A 13090-nucleotide genomic window follows, 5' to 3' on the forward strand; every position below is an offset into this window, starting at 1 on the left:
AGTTCAAACTAGAGATGAGCGGGTTCGGATTTCAGAGATCCGAACCCACCCGAACTTAGGAGATATGAGGCAGATCCGAGTCGACTTAGGTTTTCCTGCCTGACTCGGATCTCAAAACGAGACAAAACCTCATCATCCCGCTGTTGGATTCTTGCGGGCTTTGGATTGTATAAAAGGTCCCGCGATCGCCGCCATTTTTCATTCTGGCTGTGGAGAGTGAAGAGGGAGGGGGCTATGTATGTGATCGCTTTGCTGTTGCTGTCATGCATAGGGGCTGGCTACTGTTGTCACTCAGGGGCTGGCTGCTTAATGTCCATAGGGGTTGGCTGGCTGTTGTCCATATAGGGCTGGCTGTTGTCCTGTCCACTCCATAGGGGCTGGCTGTTGTCCATAGGGGTTGGCTGGCTGTTGTCCATATAGGGCTGGCTGTTGTCCTGTCCATAGGGGCTAGCTGGCTGTTGTCCATAGGGGCTGGCTGGCTGTGCTACTGTGTTGTCCAGGGGGTGCTCTGTCCATCAGGGGTGCTCTTCACCCCCAGTGTGAAAAAAATATATATTTATTTTCTGTGTGTGTGTGCATGTTAGCCACACTTATCAGCAATGTAGGTGTGCAGGGGTGCTGCCTGTTTCATTTATCAAGGGGCTGCTGCCTCGTTCAGTGGTGCTCTCCCCAGTGTGAAAAAAATAAAGTATGTTATTTCTGTGTGCACGTTAGCCACAATTGTCAGCAACAAGGATGCGCAGGGGTGCTGCCTGTGTCATTTATCAAGGGGCTGCTGCCTCGTTTGGGTGCTCTCCCTCCCAAGTGTCAAAAAGAAAATTAATCAATCAATCAATATGGGGGGTTTTTTTGTGCGTGTGTGTGTGCATTAGCCACACTTAACACCAGCAATGTAGCTGCACAGGGGTGCTGCCTGTGTTGTTTATCAAGAAGCTGCTGCCTCGTTTGGGTGCTCTCCCTCCCAAGTGCCAAAAGAAATGAATGAATCAATCAATGTGTTTTTTTTCTGTGTGTGTGTGCGTTAGCCACACTTATCACCAGCAACTTAGCTGCGCAGGGGTGCTGCCGGTGTCGTTTATCAAGAGGCTGGTGCCTCCTTTGGGTGTTCTCCCTCCCAAGTGTCCCCAAAAATTAATTAATTAATCAATCAATCAATATGTTTTTTTTCTGTGTGTGTGCGCATTAGGCACACTTATCAACAGCAACGTAGCTGTGCAGGGGTGCTGCCTGTGTCATTTATCAAGAGGCTGCTGCCTTGTTTCGGTGCTCTCCCTCCCAAGTGCCAGAAAAGTTAATTAATCAATCAATGTGTTTTTTTTTCAGTGTGTGTGTGTGCGCGTTAGGCACACACACACACATGGCACTCAAGCAACGTAGCTGCGCAGGGGTGCTGCCTGTGTCGTTTATCAAAAGGCTGCTGCCTCATCTGGGTGCTCTCCCTCCCAAGTGTCAATTTGTTTTAATTAATCAGTCAATGTGGTTTTTTTTCTGTTTGTGTGCATTAGCCATGACATCACAAACGCCTTAGCTGAGATTTGCATAAACATTTTCAAAAGGTGAAAATAGAGGATATGGTTTAAAAAATTTAATAAAGCAGCTAAAACTGCGTTCTCTGATTATAGTGTCCCTACTATCTACCCATGGCCCCTCTACCTGAATTTCAGCGAGTCAGAGGGGCAACTCCATGCAACCGTATTCCAGAGTTCTTCTGCTCCTCCTGTAGCCCAGGTCAGAAGATGTGTAGGGGCCACTTATGGTTATATGGACTAAAATAGAGCTCACATCCACTAAAGTGGACAATGAATCCCCAATCGAACAGGGAGCGCAGCTGTAATTTATACACAACACAGGATGGGATGACGATATAGGCTTGGGTGCTGGTAGAATCTGGGGTGATGTATACATCCTCTTCTTCACACAATATTAATTTGTCCCCTCTAGAATCCACCATTACAGGTGCCTCTGTAATATTTGCACGTAATTGAAGGGTAAAGGTTTTTCTAGTAGAATTTGTAGTTCATTTTGATGGACATCATATTTTCCACATTTTGGGGAAGTAGTCTCAGGCCGATCACTGACAAGGTTCTCAGCTGTGCTGAAAACCCTTTCTGAGTACACACTGGAGGATGGACAGCTCAAGTAAAGCAAAGCCAGTTTGTGCAAGGGCCTCCAAATTACCTTTTTTTCCTGCCAGTAGTCAAACGGACTGTCTGACATGCCAAATTTAAATTTTTTTAAATAGTCCTCAACCATTCTATGAATGGTGACCGTATCACCGGTAGAGGTGTCATTAATTGTCTGCAATTCTTAGTCTGACCCGACTAGATGTCTAAACTTAAAGTTTAGTTTTTTTCTCACCAGATGCACTTGCTGGAGAGACTGAAGAAGCCATCGCAGCATCACGTGCCACTTGAGCTGACAATTTGCTTATCAACAGTTCTTTACATCTTTTCAGATCTGTGCCCGTTGGGAAGACGAAACAATGTCTTCATCCCTTCTGGGATGAAAATCCACTCCCAGCACCAGGCATGGCACTCAAGAATTCTCAAGAAAGACACAACATAAGACTTAAACCTTCATCTGAAATGTTGCTGCTCTGTTCCGCTTGTCCACATATCTGCTCTGGTTAAGTGGACTGTGGGTACAACGGCAGTTTTTTTTTTAATGTCCCTGTACAGGTTGGGAAATGTTCATGTGGAAACTTGGATTATTACCGTGTTTCCCCAATAATAAGACACTGTCTTTATTTTTTTTTTTGGTCAAAAAAACTCCATAGGGCTTATTTTCGGGGTAGGGCTTATTTTAATTAACATTGACAGCATCATGCCCTCAGTCCTGCTTTTATCCCCATCATGCCCTCAGTCCTGCTTTACAATTCTTTGCTTACCTTTATTTATTTTCCTCTTTTTCTCTACTCTCCTATGCGGCGCTGCTGTAAATGACGCTGCCACGCACGCCAGCTGCCGCGCGCTCACTGTGAGAGAGTGAGACGCTGCAGCTGTGATTGGATGCCACTGTTAAATCTTTAACAGTGGCATCCATTTCATGCGGGGGGTGGAGCTGGGGGCATTTTAGTGTAGCGCAGGGACTGGACAAAATGGGGATTTTGTTAGGGCTTATTTTCCGGGTAGGGCTTATGTTGGATCGTTTTTCAAAAGTATGGGTAGGGTTAATTTTCAGGGTAGGTCTTATAATCGGGGAAACACGGTATACAGTCAATTGTTTTGGAAAGCACTTTTCCTGGTCCCCTTCTGGGAAGAAAATCCACTCCTAGCAGCAGAAGTTGGCGCAGGATTCTCAAGAAAGACAACGTTAGACCTTAAATCTTAAATCTTGCGCTTGTCCACATATCTGTGCTGGTTAAGTAAGGCCACTAACTAACTATGTTTTTTTTATGTCCATGTACAGGTTGGTATATGCTTTTCATGTGGAAGCTTTGCAAAGGATTATTTAACAGTCAATTGTTTTTTAAAGTACTACTAGTAGTCTTCCTGGTCCCGTACTGGGATGAAAATCCTCTTCCAGCAGCAGCAGTCAACGTGCTCAAAGATTCTTCTGGGGCAATGACTGATGTGAATGATTTAAATATTTTTTGTAAATGCCTCCCCTCCCCTTCTCCCTCCCCTCCCCTTCTCCCTCAAAATATGAAATTTACTACCAATCAACCCTTCCTGTCCCTGCCTTCAACTACATACATAATCCAACTCCTTTCAAGCCTCTCTTGAATAATAAAAATATTTGTTTCCTGATGTGCCATGTTGGAAGTTGAACTGCCACGTGTTTGTGCCACCCACTGCTGCCGCTTAGCTTAATCAGCCAGCTAACTTGATGCAAATTTTGGGACTAAACTGGATGAAAACAATATAGTGAGCTGTAAACTAATTATACCGGAGACCTGCAAGGCTATATACACCGCTCTCAAGCCTCGCTTTTTCAAGGTAAGATATATTGTGTTATGTATGACCTCTCTGTTCACCAGCCCGCAACTCTCTGAGCTGTGCACAGCCAGTGCCAGAGTTATAAACTCTGGGCACTAGACTGTGCCCAGAGTCTACAGCGCATGCAAAGGTCACCTCGGAAAATGGCTGTGGCGGGCATTTACCCTGTACTGCGCAAATGGGAAAATGGCTGCTGCGGACAATTTCCAGACGTTTTTACAGCGAGGTGGGACTCCAGAGAGGTAAGTATATTATGGGTGCAAGGTGTGCGGTGCAGGGCCACCTGAACATGTACATGTTTTACAATTTCCTGGTACTAAACGTTGGAAATCTGATGGTTCTCAATCCAAAGGCAAGTATTAATAAATCACACATTACATTATTTTTAATAAATATTACCATCTAGAACTAAACTGATACAATTACTTATTAGGTGTGTCTATTGCGCCAATAACTCACACAGACAACTCATATATTTTTTGCATTTTTTTATAAGCCAAAATTTCCCATATTTTTTGGGATAAATATGAATGGGAGTTATAACATTATAACCAGGCCAATGAGTGCCTTTACAGTAAAGAATATTATGATTTTAAAAAATTGACCTGTATAGCAGAAATCACAATTTAGAAGCCATACAGTATCCACAGGAGTCAACCAAAAAAATACAAATGCAAAAATTTCAAGAACAGGGGATTTTGAAGTGAAAAAGCCAACAATATGGTAAGATGACCCACACAAATCATTATCATCCTCGTGAAAGAACCAGAGATTAAAGTCTGAACAATTTATGAAACAAGCATGAAAAACGGAATAAAAAAAATTAATCATTATGAAACTCTTCTTCGCCCTGAAGAGTGCTCAGCCAAGCTGAGGGCATGCTACTTGCAGATGTGGCAGGTTGGTAGGAAGGAGGCACAGGGGTACGTAGCGGAACATAGGAATAGGAATGTTGTGGAGGAAATGTGGGATATGATGGAGGGGGTAAATAAGTGCTTGTTGCCGGTGGAGTGGGTTGCGGTGTGATATATGGTTTTATGGCCGTGGTATCACCCAGATTTCCGATCACACCACGTCCTAATGCCTCGTATATCACACGTCTGCAATGGAGCTGTTGGGTTGGCTGCATAGCTCACATTTAATTTGCAATATTTAGGCCAAAAGCAACAAATTGATGCTTGGGAATTTGTAATATTTCCTCTGCTCGTTTCATAAATTGCTCAGACCTAGACGGTGCAGAACTAGAAGCTGAAACCCTTGACGCCGTCCTCCGCTTCTTTGCACCTGACTGTGCTGGCGATGGTGCCTCACTTCTAGCACTGTGTGCTCACTTGCCGGAGAGTCAACATCGACGTCCAAGTTAACGGACTAGGAAGGAAAAAGATATTAATTTGTTGCCAATACAAAATGTAAGATACATTTGAAAAATAGGACCAAAAAGGGATACGAGAATTTATTTAACCCCCCCCCAAAAAAAAAGATTTACATTCTAGCACTACAGAAGTACAGATTTCTAAAATGTAAAAAAAAAAAAAATTAATATACATTGAGAAGTTCATACCTGATCTTGACTCTCCGGAACAGCCTCTGGACTGTCGTCCAATTCATCAGGATCCAGGGTGCTCCTAGATTGCCTCTCCAGTTCTTTTTCTAACACAAAGCTAAGGAGGTCATAATACCAAAGAGTTGGCTTGACGACTTCGTCGGCCCCTGCTCCTGATCGTTGAGTATCTACTAATTTTTTTGTGCTCCTTGTGGAAGACCGTACGGAAGTTCTGTATCTTGTTTTTGACCCAGCGTACGTCAGCATCTCTCTTGTGGCTTTTGCTATACAGGACCATTTTCTCATATGCCTTATTTTTCAGATTACGGTCAGAGTATTCCTTACTCCGTCCTCATTTTCCATAGGCATTCATAGGCCTGCTATAGCTCTATAAAACCCGTCCAGAATTCTGAGTGTTGAGATATTTCTAATGAAAAAAAGGAAAAAAATCATAAAACAATAAAAAAATATATATTTTATTAAATACATATACATGCTCCTATACAGAGGGGGCTGCATATTAACTGAGTGGACCTATAAACAGGGGGGGGTTGGTGCATATCAACAGAGAGGACCTACACACATATGACGTATACATATTTAAACATTGATGAACAGTGTGTGTGACATTGGTGGGCAGTGGCTACATTGCAGGCACAGGGGACATAGGTGGGCAGTGGCTACATTGCATGCAGCGGGCACATTGGTGGGAAGTGGCTACATTGCAGGCACAGGGCACATTGGTGGCCATTGGCTACATTGCAGGCAGCGGGCACATTGGTGGGCAGTAAAGCCTACTTATCGTTTTTTACTGGAATCCTGATTCAGAAGGCTGAGTGCTGGGCATCTGTGCTGCTCTGCTACACTCTCAAAATGGCGACGGGGAGTATCCCTGGGAGTGGCATTATATCTATATCGTTCATCTTCATTCTGTTCATTCTTGAACGATATGAACGATAATGATATTGTCCAAATTGGCCTTGCAGCACGGTCGATCAAAGATATTGTTGATCGTCCACGAGAGTGCGCATCGTTCATCTTTGGCTACATACAAATGGTACGATATGAACGATATATCATTGAATGATATCATTATCGTTCATATCGTAACGATATATCTGTCCATGTGTACGCACCTTTAGGGGAAAATTTATTAAGATGAGAGTGATGTTGCCCATAGCAACCAATCAGATTCCAGGTATTATCTTCTAGAAGGTACTAGATAAATGAGAAGTAGAATCTGATTGGTTACTATGGGCAACATCACTTCTTAAATAGAACTCCCATCTTAGTAAATTTACCCCTTACAGATGTGTCTTTATACATCTAGCCTCAATACACAACACAGCATGATTTGCCTGGCGTGGCTGAGCCGCCAGGTACCATTCTACTGTGCTAGCGTCTGGCGTCTTTTTTGGTCGAAAATGCATCTAAATCGCAATGCGACTAGGCCGTACCAGCAGACTGTGCTGATTAATTTGATATGCCTATATTTGCGTGCACCTGGGTCCGCATATATGAACCACAATGGAATTTGGAATAAAAAAAGCTGCGGCAGCTACATTATAGCACTTTGTATACAGAATCAGAGACTCAGTCGCACTCATATATACAAGTGTTGCATATTATATTAATCAGCACAGTCTGTTGGTGTGTTCTAGTCACATCGCATTGACACTTAGATGCATTTTCATTGAAAAAAGAATGGCTTTTTAAGGTGACTGCAGCAATGATGTATAAGGATACATCTGTATATGGTGATCACTAATGGTCTCTGTAGTATATAGCGGTCACTGTGATGCTCTGTGTATTGTATGGTGGTCGCTGTAATGTTATTTGCATTATAGTGCCATCACTGCATTATCTTGTTATTATTATGCTCTCTGAATTATATGGTGGTAACCATAAAATGATCTGCATTATATGGCAGTCAATGCAATGTTCTCTGTATTATACGTCAGTCACTGTGATGTTCTCTGCATTTTGTGGCAGACACTGCAATGCTCTGTGATGGGTGAGGTAGTGTAGTACAGGCAGCAATACTTAGCCACTGAGTTTTGAGACAGTTGAGCCTTTGTAGAAACCCCAGAACCAATACAGCAGGTTCTGGCACCGGGGCCGGCGCTATTCGGTAAGCAAGTAATGCAGTGCAGTAGGGCTTCAGGCTGGAGAGGCACCTTCTCCATTCTGCTGGCAGCCAACTATCCAGTTAGCTGCACTACCATTCCTGTCATACAGTATGACAGGCAGGGGAGCAGTGTCATGGATCTCCGTTGATCCCCTCCCCTAATCTGTGTTTTCTGACCACTTGCCTCTTCTACTTGGTCCCAGACTCCTCTCCCCAACTAATTTATCACTGAATGTTGGTCTTCTTATGTCACTTTACATCATAAACTCTTAGGATTAAGGAAATTATATAATTTATCTTTTCTTTTTTTTTTTTATAAACTTTTATGTTGAGGAATTACAGTACACAGAAATATAAAATACCAATATATAATAATATATCATATACCCCTTAAATAGCCCATTCTGGGGTGAAGGGATCATGGTTGACAAGTTTTTACTCAGCATATTGTCATACGAGGTGTCAAAGGTATTTCATGATGAGGCAAGCCCATAAACAATGGTAAATGTCTGCCTCTGGTGACATTTGGGACATTGATGACTTGTAGAAGTCCCCATTTGAAAATGTGTCAGAGGGGATAGGTGAGCATTATGACATGTTTGTGGAAAAGTTCCATATACTGTACATGCTAGCTGGAAATGCTTTCCTTGAAAAAATAATGGCACGTTCTAGTTTTGGAATATCTAAAGAGGTCAAATATGTCACCCATTTTGCTATCCCCCAGACATTTTAGAATAATCCAAGATATCCCGAAGGAAAGTGTAATAGATTGATATAGCTATACTGTTCGTGTAACAGTAATTTATCGAGTGGACTATCCCAATCTCCTTCTGAGAAATACCTAATGACATGGTTTACACAGAATTGGGACTGGCTAAGGGGTACTGTCTAACTGTCTCACACACATGGGAAACTTCTGAATATGTCATAGGGCGCTTATCTTGCACCATTCCCAAAGCCCGGAGTGTAGTTATCCCTGCTACCCACCAAATAGTAACGGGGTGAGCAGCCATGCCATCCAGGAAATTAGGGTTGTGAAAGATGGGTAAGTAGAGAGAGCAAAAGGCTTTGATTCCCCCCTTATGGCGCAGTATGTGCCAAAGTTCTTGGATTAGCTTTAATTGATTCTGATATCTCCTGGTCATGTTGGTGAAGGAAACAAACCAGAGCAGTATCTCCCAGGAAGCCCTGTTCTAATGGTGTATGTTTCATTGTGCAGCCAGTCACGTAAACGTCACAACAATGTTACATGGATATATGTTGCCACATATGGAAAATGTATACCTCCATTAGATTTAGGCTGGGAGCAATGCAAGATCTACGATCTACGTTTCCAAATGAATATGAGGAAGAGAGTATCCGTTGCACATCAGCTCTAGTTAGAATAAGGGATTGTAAAGGATATATTAAACAAGGAAATTAGATCATTTTAAGCATGTCGGCCAAGGAAGGAGAGCAGGAGGCGTTCCCACCTCTGTATATCATCTGTTAAAGAACGGATGGCTTTACCAACATTTATTATATATAGTTCAGAGGGGTTCTGAGCACCTTAGCACGACCAGGCCTGACACCTTTATGTAACGGGACTAAAAATGGGTTTTCCCTCACCCTACATACATTTCAGTCTTTACAATATTGGCAACTGTATCCAAGCTAGCCAATGGTGACTACTATCTACAAGGAGGGTGAGTACCTACCCTGGGTGCCAGAAAGCCTAGCTTCACCCCTGAACACTATATTGTGATTTTTTTCTTCACAACTTACATTTAATAATCGGTAAATAATATAGGATTTATGCCATTTTTAAAAAGTTATTGTCATCTTTCATAACTAAAACCTCATTGACTGCATTGACGATTTGACGCATGCTACGTATACAGTAGTATAGGAAAGGCAACAACTGATGGCTGCAGAGTAGTATTACACCCTCTCTATACACATTCAAATGGAATCATTACTATCATGTCCCTGGATTGGTAATAAGGCACAATGATCCCTATGGTTACATGTACTTTCTGAAAAGTATTAGTGTGTTTTCATCAACAAGTAGATCTTACTAACTGCTTTGGGGCTCATTTACATGTGGATGTAAGACAATTTTATGACACACCTCTCAGATGTAGCAGTACACACCCACATTACCACCACGCCCATAGGTGCTGCTTTCGCAATCTCCCTGCAATGCTTTTTCAAAAGTAAGCAAGTATGGTTCACAATGATGCATCTCTGTGCAGTGTATAACACCCGCCAGGACTGCCGCGCTACATGGTGGAAAAGCAACACGACTTACTGTATACGTCGACAATCTGACCATGTCAAAATGGCGACAATCAAAATATAGACCTGCTTATATTTTAACTGTCGACATTTTGACCATGTTGACACACTGACCATGTCTATTCTTTGACTGTCTATATTTTAACATATATTTAATCTACATTATGTCCATGTCTCCATTATGTTCCTGCCGACATTTTGACATGTTGGTTTTAAATACATTAAGTAGACATTTTGGTTGTCTACTTAATGTACCTGTTAACATTAAGGTGTCTATATTATTGGATACAGTTAATATACATACGGGTGGGATTCCGGCTACTGAAATCCCGGTGGCAGAATCCCGATCAGCGCTAGAAGACCGGCGCCGGAATCCCGACATGGCTGGAGATGCCGACAGAACAGCGGGCGCCCTTAGCTGTTAGCTGCGGGGGTTAGGTTTATGCACCAATGGGGGGAGATAGGCTCCGGAGAGGGGGGGTTAGGGTTAGGCACCACCAGTGGGAGGTTAGGGTTATGCACTAAGGGGGGAGGGTTAGGGTGCGGGGTAGGGAGAGTTAGGGTACAGTAAAAGAGGGTTAGAGGTTGAATAGGGCAGGGGAACAGTACTTACTGTTCCCCAGGCGGGATTGTAGGCATCGGGATGCCGCTGTCAGTCTATTGACAGCCGACATCTCGAGTGTCGGAATTTCATACCAATTACCTATATTATGATTGTCTATATTTTCGATGTTGACATTATATGTCGCACATTTACCATCACACTGTGATAAAAGGTTGAAAAAATAGAAGACAGATTTAACAAACCATACTACCCACCCTTCCTGCTTTTGGCTGTCTTGCAAACAGGATGTTCGTCTCAATTTGAATGTGGTGTTCTCCTGCTGCACAGCATGGAGGTAGGTGTCTCCACAGCATGCAGCATAAAATGGGGGTGGTACTTGTCATGTATCTAACATAAACAGTAACATTTAGGACAATGTTCACATACAGTTACTTCCATGTAGATTATAGACAAATGTAAATATAGTATATACACATTATAAAGATATCAGAACACGTGTAAACAAGTGATTTTTCATGGGGAAATGCGGAACTACCTGAACATTTTGAAGGACACATGAAGAATTGTAGCTTTCACTAATCTCTTGTCATGATGTATGGAGGGGAATTGGCCAGAGTAGAGATATGAGGCTCCAATAAAACTGGTGATAAAATACTGGTATGTCAAAGACTTCTATATGAAGCCAAGTCCATAAATGCAATTTGTTTTCTTTTACAGATATGTCCACATACATATAGCCTCCTTACGCGTTAAACAGCCTTTCCAGTCGCACCATGCCATGCATTTTAAGGGAAAAAGTTGCATGAAAAGATGCTCAGCACTACCGAGTCGCATGGCGCTCACTCGTTATGTGTAGCTCACAGAGGGTAGATGTATGTGGACACATCTGTATAGGGTATAAGTAAAATAAATGTAGGGAATTTCAGTCTGCTGCTATGTTACTATATTCTTGTCAAGTCACTGTAGCCATGGCCCTTATGTGAATTGCAAGTCTATTATTGAAGTCATACCACCACCACACCTTAATATCAAAGCTGTGGGAGGTGATGGACAGCACGTGGCTTTAAATTTTGTCCCCCAGTGCCTTCATCCTTTATTTTCATATTGAAGTGGTTCCCAGACTTTCTTGAATCACGGCCCACTGGAGTATCAGCATTTTTTCTACAACACCCCTAGGTCAAAAGTTTCTGTCAGGTCTGACATTCTGGAATCCCCTATGAGGGGTTGTGATATTGGTTTTGGAAGACTTCGGGGTGACTGACCTGGATATCAGAACTTCTCATCCACAGGTCTTGGATGTTGACGAGACCTGGACAAATGTGCGGAGTCTAACCTGCAGGGAGGTGTTCGCCAGTGGAATCGGTATGAATTACCGCCGGCGGTTCCATTCCCAGCAGCGCCTGGCCGACCACAACACAGTTCCCGGCAGCGGATGCCCGACAGTGCTGGAAATCCAGATCGTCGATAGGTAAGTATTGACTAACCTAACCTGACCCCCTAACCCTCCTTAGGGGTGCCTAACCCTAACTCCCCCCCCAAGTGCCTAACCCTTATCCCCCCTCTAAGTGCCTAGCCCTAACCCCCCCTTCCCCGCTGCCTAAACCTAAGTCCCCCCCCGGGGGTGCCTAACCCTCCCTCCCCCTAGCCTAACCCTCCCGAGGGGGTGCCTAACCCTAAGTCCCCCCCGGAGGCCCTAACCCTAACCCTCCCCCCCGTGGCTGTCTGCTCGCAGCGCCCAGCATCCCTTTGATCGGGATGCCGGGTGCCGGGAAATGTCAGGCGTCTACATCTAGATGCCCGGCATTTCACCCTCGCCGGGATATGACAGTCAGGAAGCCGCCTGCCGGTATTAAGGCAGCCAGCTTCCCGATTGTATACCTCACCAGTGACCCCTCCAAGCGGGATATGGGCTTAGCTGCACCCTGCAGACAGGTCGCACCCCTTTGACCAGGTATCCAAGCCCTGTGGGAATAGAGACTCAAATATCAGTGGCCCTGGGGAAGTGCCTAACAAGGCACTACTACATAAGGAGTTACACCAGAAGATGGTACTGTACTTGAGAGGTACTTAGGAAGAGGCACTTGAGCAGTACACTAGAGTTGGCACTAGAAAGGTATGCTAGAATTGGCACTTGAGAGATACTTGAGAAATGCACAGATGGTGGAGTGATGACACACCTTTGCACCATGGGGTGGCACTCGAGGAAAACACAGGTGATGGCGTATGGACGCACTTTAGCACTTCAGGGTGGCACTCGAGGAAGACACAGGTAATGGCGTGTGGATGCACTTTTGTACTACGAGGTGACACTTGAGGAAGACACAGGTAATGGCGTGTGGACGCACTTTTGCACCATGGGCTGGCACTTGAGGGAAACACAGGTAATGTCGTGTGGACGCACTTTAGCAGAACCGGATGACACACAAGGAATGCACAAGGAGTGGCGTGCGGACGCACTTTAGCACAATCGGATGGCATACAAGGAATACACAAGGAGTGGTGTGCGGACGCACTTTTGCACCGCGGAATGGCATAGACAGTGCACACTGGTAGAGTTGTTGTAGCACTGTCGCTGGAGGTGAAGCACTCAGGCAGAAGATGTTTAATCGCACTGCTGCTCCGGGAGACAATGTTGGTCA

This window comes from Taudactylus pleione, unplaced genomic scaffold (assembly GCF_031769625.1).
Source record: "Taudactylus pleione unplaced genomic scaffold, aTauple2 ptg000054l, whole genome shotgun sequence".
Classification (NCBI taxonomy): domain Eukaryota; kingdom Metazoa; phylum Chordata; class Amphibia; order Anura; family Myobatrachidae; genus Taudactylus; species Taudactylus pleione.